This window comes from Balaenoptera musculus, chromosome 12, assembly GCF_009873245.2.
Source record: "Balaenoptera musculus isolate JJ_BM4_2016_0621 chromosome 12, mBalMus1.pri.v3, whole genome shotgun sequence".
Taxonomy (NCBI): Eukaryota; Metazoa; Chordata; class Mammalia; order Artiodactyla; family Balaenopteridae; genus Balaenoptera; species Balaenoptera musculus.
In genome coordinates, this window is record NC_045796.1 from 648417 (window position 1) to 656190 (window position 7774).

General features: G+C 60.4%; 1 non-coding gene across 1 annotated transcript; it reads right to left on the reverse strand.

Moving 5' to 3' along the window:
• Positions 1 to 7289: 7289 nt before the first annotated feature.
• Positions 7290 to 7396, reverse strand: LOC118905563. The gene has a single exon (XR_005022268.1). It is a non-coding gene; the product is annotated as a U6 spliceosomal RNA (small nuclear RNA).
• Positions 7397 to 7774: the final 378 nt, after the last annotated feature.

Genomic DNA, 7774 nt, shown 5'->3' on the forward strand with positions numbered 1-7774 from the left:
GGTGGTCTCCATGCTGGGCAGCCGGCTGACCTCCTGCAGGGGGGACTGGGGCACACTCGGTCCGGCTCTCTCTTCAACATAAAGCAGGTTATGTGACAGGACGGTGAGGGGAACGGCCAGAGCCCCCCGCTCAGGGCCACGGGCTCTGGGAGCGGGGCCGGGAGGGCTGGCGGAGTGTGGGTGCAGTGCTGCCCGAGGCCTCTCGGCATCACCGCCTGCCTGGACAGGACCCCGGTCCCCGCGCTTGGCCTGGGTGCTCGTGTGCCAAAGTGCACTCTCCCCAGACCTTGCTGTGTGCAAAGACTGTGAGGAGGGGGTGAGAGGCGCATCTGTGCTGGCGGACGCCGGCCCCGTGCTCACGGCCCACGCAGGGACAACGACAGACAGGAGAACACCCAGTGCCTGCGGGCGGGGCCCCTGGGAGACACACCTGCGGGCAGGGGCCCTGGGGCTCTCTGTGCACTGAGGAAGCCCTACTTACTTAGCGATCAGTGAGCCAAAGGGACTTCCTCTTCCAGGGCTGCTCTCGGGCTGGACGAGATGCACAAACCTCCAGCCCCATGGCTGGTGTCTGGCAGACGCTGTATTACGTTCACGATAAACTTACTGTCTTATCCATTATCTGGCCATCACTATGCAGTTACTACATCCTCCTCACATTAGATGATGAAAAATTAAAATAGATTAAAGTTAAACTAGATTAAAACAATGACCCCTTCAAAGGCAAATAGAGCAGGACAGTCGTGTCAGGTGGGAACAGCTGATCACCCCCAGATCGAAGGACTGAGGACGCTCTTTCCAGCACGGAAGCCAACACTGAAGCCGGCGGGAGGGGTTGGGAGCCCGCCCTGGACCACCTGATTGACGCCCATCCGGCTGACTCGGCCCAGCGCCTGGGCTTCACTGGGCTCCGAGTTCTCGTCCACTGGACGGTCACTCACGGCTGCTCCCGCCCCAGATGCTGCCGCCCAAGGGGCTGGCTCCTCGCCTGCTTCCCGAGAGTAGGTGGCGGCCAGTGGGCAGGGACGAGAAGGAAGGCCAAGGCCGCAGGGTCCCCGGGGAGGCATGGTGGTGAGTCATCCTGTGAGATCTGAGTTAGTCCCTGTGTTGCGTTCGGCCTCACTAAGTTACTTCTCTTTACTTTGTTCATCAGGAAGACAACAGCTTCAGGAAGGAGAAAGGGCGAGAACAAGAGGTCACGTGAGCTGGACGCACGTCTTGAAGGCGGCCACGTCCGTGTGGCTCGGTCCTCTCAGGAAGGAGCGGCTCCCGGGCCCTCCCCGGCGGTTCAACAGCGAGAGGTCACCTACCCAGCGGGAGCTGTTACTAGGCAGCTGTTGTTTGTTTCAAAATGTGTTACCGAGAGTCAAAGACATGGGTGCCCCAGTCTCCTCCCGTGGGTCCAGGTGTCGTGACTCAGCGGAGGGTCCCAGACCCTCAGTAAGGGGAGGGCTGCCACCTCCAGGCCCGCCTGGGGCAACAATTCCCAGGAAAAATATAGGCTGTGGAACTAGACAGCTCTATTTAGCTAACACCCTTTTCATTAATTAAACCTGTATTCTTTAAGTGCCTGCGATGTGCTGGGAGCAGAGACTATGTCCTCTGTCTGTAGGAAGAAAGTCTCCTGGGCCAGCTTTGGTCCCACCTGTCGGGCGTGAGAAATAAACTACAGGCGCTCCCTGCCTGAGACCCGGCTGGGAAGTCGCTGGGACGGCTGAGACAGAGTCCAGACCTCACAGGCCACGGGCCACCCATGGGACCACAAATGGCACGAATTGAAAACAAGATGTGGATGCCCATGCAGCTCTGGCAGCCCCTGGAGGGAGCTGGGCCTGCGGTCAGAGACCCGGCCTCGGCACCAGCTGGATGCCCACCGCCACGTGACTGTGGACGCACCGGCACCAGCCAACCGCACGTTTCGTTAATAAAGTGTTGTTGGCACAGCTTCAGTCCTGCACCTGCGTGTCTCCTCTGTGGCTGCTTCAAGGATGGCAGAGTCGAGAGCTGTGACAGAGCCGGGCAGCCCGCGAGGCCGAGTGCATCCGCTGCCCGGACGGGAAGGCCGCGGGCCGGGAGGAGGGATGGGCTCACAGCAGGCACAGGCCCCGGAGCGGGCTCAGGGCTCCCGTGACCATCACCAGCGGCGTGGATCTGACATTGCAGCAGACAGACGCGCCCGGAGTGCGCCACGTCCGCGTGCTGGAAAAAAGAGAATTATCTAAGATTCCATTCATTCACCAAAAACAAACAGGAAGACGCAAAGAATCAGAATAGAGGCTGCAGCGTCAGCTCACTCGCTGCTTGCCCATCCAGGACCCGGATCCGTGGCTGCAAATGCAGGGACACGGGTGCGCTGTCCATGAAGACGGAGGCTGAGCTGCCACAAACCCACGGCTTCCTGTCTGGATGGAGACAGGACAGCCAAGGAGAGGCCAGGAGCTGGGGGCCCGGGGAGGCGAGAGCAGGGCCACGGCCAGCCCACCTTGGAGGCCTGCGAAGTGGCCAGGTCCAGCAGCCTGGGGGCAGTTGGGTGAAGGGGGACACAGGATGGTGGCTCCATGCCCCCCGGCCCAGGGCCCAAGGGGATGACCGGGCGTCAACAGCAGGGGAGGACGCCCTCCGGGAGGACCGGGGCAAGCACCAGACTTGGCAGAGGGTCTGAGACCCTGCCCGCATTTCTGCCCCTGCCCTTGGGAGCTGCGGTGTGCACGCAGGATGAGCGTGGCCGCCTGCCACCTGTCCCCTGGGACAGCCCCCTCCGGAGGCCACGCCTGAGGGCTCCGCGAGCCCCGAGCCCAAGGCCTTCGCTCCTGGAGAATAAACACGACTCTGGGAAGTGTGCTCACGCCGGGCTTGCTCTGAAATTAGTGGCTTCCCTCCCCGCCCCAACCCCATTCCCCGTCGCCTCCCCAGGGCCCTGCCTCTCGGAAAGGCCCCACCGCACACACTGTCAGTGCTCGGGTCCCTCAGGCCCTGACCTCGTGGTCCCAGCGGAGCTGGGACATTGCGTGGGAGATCCCAGGTCCCAGCCCAGGCAGAGCCCACTCCACCACGGCTCTGCAGACACAGGGCTCCTCTCACTCTGCCCCGGACACAAGCTCCAGCCCAGCCTGGAATGCGCTGACAACCCAGGCTCAGGCCCGGGCACGGCCTCAGGCTGCGGCTCCGCATCCGCGACAACATGTGGGACTCCGCGTGGGGCTTGGCGGCTGCGAGCCTTCACAGGCCCGCAGCTGGGACACTCCCAGGCCCCCCAGCATCTGGCACGCTCCCTGCAGCCTCCACGTGCCGCTGGGCCGGGAGCTAACACGGCGATTCTTGCTGGGACCCAGCTGCAACCTCCCACCAGCTTCCTGGCCGGTGGCCACCCTACCTGGGGATGAATCCCAAACTTGTTCCTAGGAGTAAAGAGTTCTCCCTGGGACGAGAGCGTGGGCAGCAGCTTGGGGTCACTGCCCTTCCCAGTGGCCTTTTCTCCCTGACTCCTACTGCATGTTTGTGTCAGTGACACAAAGGACACCTGTGTGCCTGCCGGCAGAGTCCAGGGTCCCTCGTGGCCAGTGAGGGGCGTCCGCCTGAGCCCCTGCTTGCTTCCACCCGTGGTCTCCTCACACGCACACAAGCCTCGGCCATCGCCACCTATTCTGCTTGGCCTCAGACTTTGCAGAAGGAGGTCCCGCTCTGCAGTCTCCTGGGACCCGCTTTTCAGTCCTTGTGCGGGTGTCACATGTGCCCGTCCTGTGGGCCTCGACGTGGTGTCACCCCCAGGTCAGGTAAAAATCAGGCCGTGCCCTTGAGGACGAGCTTCCCCTGACCCCGCGACCCTGCTTCCTCCATTCCTGGGGCTCGGAGCGTCCCCCACGAGAGGGGCCCTTCTCCCCGGAGCCCGGGACCGGCCCGGCCTGACGGCCGAGGAGAATGGCTGCTCTGAATGAAGCCCGAAGCCAGACACTGGGTGGGGAGGGGGGCGGGAGTGAGGAGTCACTGGGGACTCAGCAACCGGGGTGGCCTGGGTGAGGCCCCTAGTCCTGGTCAGAGCAACACAGCAGACACCCTGGCCCTCTGCGGGGGGGCTGGCATCATGCCGGGGCCGCTCATGGGCCTCCTGATCCGGGGGAGGTGGCGGGAGCCCCAGCCCCAGGGTCACCGGAGTCCCTCCGAGCCTCCGGGTACAGCTCGGGGCGGGGGCTGGGATCCAGGCCCGGGGCAGCCATCAGCCACAAACCACAGCTGCTGGAGACAAGCAGATGGTCTCAACGGCCAAAGTCCATCAGAGAGGGAGAGACTCCGCACCCCAGAAGAGGGCCCGTGGTGAGGGAGAGGGAAACGCAGGGCCTCCAGGCGGGCGCACTCGGGGTCTGGGCGCCTGGCCTGGGCGCCCACCCGGCGGCCAGCACCCTCCAAGGCCGCTGGAAAGCGAGCTGCCCAAGCCGACGTGAGGCCCTCAGACCACCACGCGGCAGGTCTGCCTCGGTGTGCAGACAAGCTGTTCGCGTTCAGCCTGCGAGAAATGTTGGAAACAAGCAGCTGAATCCCAGGGGCCGGGCTGGGGCCTTGGGGAGACCCGCTCCCCAACAGCACAACGTGAACCACCCGCCCCCCGAGCAGCCCCGGCCCAGAGTCTGGGCCTCGAAGCCAGCCTCGTCCTCATATACGCCGGGCCGGGGCCGGATGCGCGAGAACCGCCGTGGCTCCTGAGGGCGCCTGTGGGCCGCCACAGAAACAGCACATAAACCCACCACCTCCACCTCCCTGCTTCCCTGGAGACAGTGGTCCCCTCGCCCAGCCCTCCAGCTCCCGGCGCCCACCACAGACCCCTCGGACGGGGCGGTGAGGATGGAGCCCTGAGCCCACCATGGACCCCTTCAGACGGGGCAGTGAGGATGGAGCCCTGAGCCCACCACAGACCCCTTCAGACGGGGCGGTGAGGATGGAGCACTGAGCCCACCACAGACCCCTCCGACGGGGCGGTGCCTTAAGCTCCTTGCAGAGGGTCGGTCTCCGTTTTCCCGAGGCCCTCGCGCCTGCCCGGTCCCCTCATCGCAGGCGCAGGCCTGTGCACACACCTGCCTTCCGGATGCTCAGCGGGGACGGGGAGCTGTGGGGGGTGGGAGGGCGCCCAGGAGCTGAGGGGCGGCTGAGGGGCCGACAGGAAAGGCGGGCTGCGCACAGGCGACAGGCCTGCGGGGGCCGCACGAGGCCCCGCCAGCTCGAGGTGCAGCCGGGCAGGGAGACCCCCGCAGCCGTCGTTTCACGGGAGCGAGGCTGGCTCCCGTTTGTCATGACTGTTGGCAGGGGAATGGGATTCATGGAGAGAATCTCCTGAAGGCTGGAAAAAATGCACAAAGGATTAGAGCCACTGCTGGGAGGTGGCCGAGGGAGAAGCACGGACACTGAGCTGAAACGAGCCCAGCGCGGTTCCTCTCTCCCACCGCCCACGGAAACCAGGCCAACGCCGGAGCCGCCCGGGCACCAGGGCTCCCGAGCCGCGTCCCTCCCCGCCTCCCGCTGTCCAAGACCTTCCCGCGCGCCCTCCCCGCACAGCCCTGCTCCGGCGTGGCCTCCAGCACAGGCCTCCCCAAATCCTCCGCGGCACCTCAACCCCCTTAATAATTAGAGGGCTTAGTTGCGCGAAACGGAGACGACTTTGACACCAAAGTGAAAGGGAATTTGTTGGCGGGACACTCGCAGTCGCAGAATGGACCTGAAGCTGGGAGGAGGTGGGCCCGAGCCCCGGGGAGCTGGGCGGTCTTGTGGTGAGAGCAGCCTGGAGGTGGCCTTGACCCAGAGGCTGGGGGACGACGGCCCTGGGCACGGGCGACACGGTCCAGTGCTGACCCTTCGAGGGGCAGGCTTGCACTCCAGAAGGAGTTGGTGGCGCTGAGGCTTCTGGGGGGAGGGCAGGCACCCAAATCCACTGTCCCTCCAAGGCTCACCCGGCGAGAGCGTACATCATCCCCAAGGAAACAGTGGACGCTGTGGAGAAGAAAGGATAGCGGGAGACCGGATGAATCTTAATGTCTACTGCCCTCCTCTGCCCGCTTCTGAGCCCTGGCTGGCCCTTCCTGGGCGTCCCCCACTGTGCTTTAATCCTTTATTCACATGCTCACTCCCTGGTGGATGCGAGCTTTCTGGGGGCTGGTCCGGCTGTACCTGTCTTTCTGTCTTGACACCCAGGAAACCTTCTTTGGAGAAAAGCAGATCTATTTACATGTACAAAGCTATCAAATTTATCTCTTAAGATTTATTTAATTTATCTATACTCAAGTGCAAGTGCCCCGGACAAAAGGGCAGTCCATGGAACACAAAGTAACACAGCCTCAGGCTGAGGAGGGGGCATCTCATCAGTTCCCTTCAGAAATTCTTTTTTTTTTTTTTTAAATACAGTAAGTCCCCTACATACAAATGTTTCATTCACAGAGCACGTTCATAAGTCCAACAAAGTTAGCCTAGGTACCCAACTAACACAATCGGCTATATGGTACTGTACTGTAATAGGTTTATAGTACTTTTCACACAAATAATACATAAAAAACAAACAAACACAAAAAATAAAGAGAACATTTTTAATCTTACAGTACAGTACCTTGAAAAGTACAGTAGTCCAGTACACCAGCTGGCAAACAGGGGCTGGCATCAAGTGAACAGGCAAGAAGAGTTACTGACTGGAGTAGGGAGAGGAGGTGGGAGATGGTAGAGCTGAAGGATCGTCAGCAATAGGAGACGGAGGGCGAGCTGCAATGTCACTCACGCCTGACGTTGATGGCACAGGTTCTGGTTCCTTGCTGGATTCAGTTCTATCTACCCTCTTGAAAAAACGATCGAGTGATGTCTGGGTAGTAGCTCTTTTTTTCTCGTCATAGATGACACGGTAGCACAGGATTGCATTCTGAACGGCTGCTGCAACCTTTGTGTACTGTTCTAGGTTCGGGTCCTGTGCCTCGAAAACTAACAGTGCCTCCTCAAATAAAGAAAATTCCCCTTGCCATTTCCTGCGTCGTGAATCTCTTCAGTTCTTCAGTTACTTCTTCCTCTTGTCTCTCTTGGTGCTTCTTAGCAGTACCAGCTACATCACTGCTGCTTTTACACTTGCTTCCAGACATCCTGGGCTTGAAATAAAGATACTGTACTACTGTACAGTAAAGTACATAAAAGCACAACCACTTGTAGAGGATACTCGCATGTGACAATGTACGCCAGACACGTGAACTAACTTACGTAATTGGACATGCAAAAGCACGTTTCCATCTTGGAAAGTTCGCAACTTGAAGGTTTGTATGTAGGGGACTTAATGTACGGAACGCTTCACGAATTCGCATGTCATTCTTGCCCAGGGACCATGCTAATATTCTCTGTATGGTTCCAATTTTAGCCTATGTGCTGTCGAAGCGAGCGCCTTCAGAAATTCTTCATGCATTTGTGATTGTGAGCCAGTGATACCCACCTATGAGTTTCTCCTCACTGTGAACCTTATTTCACACTGGCCTCACAGGGTGCTTTGGAAATTAGCTGAGACAATACACCCAAGTCCTGAACAAGGCACCCAAGTGCTGCCGTCATAACCACAGTGCCTTCCTGTTTGTTTGGTTCAAGACTTTGCATAATATAATGTGCGCCCTTGGAGAGGGTCAGTCGGTTCTTCTCATCCTTACAGAATTGAGCTCTATCTCGAGCTTCCTCCAGGGAAGCGTCCCGCCCACGGTCAGCACTGGGTCCACCGTGCTGCAGCCCCGTCACGCGTCACCGCTCACGCCTCGCCAAGCACAGGCGCTGG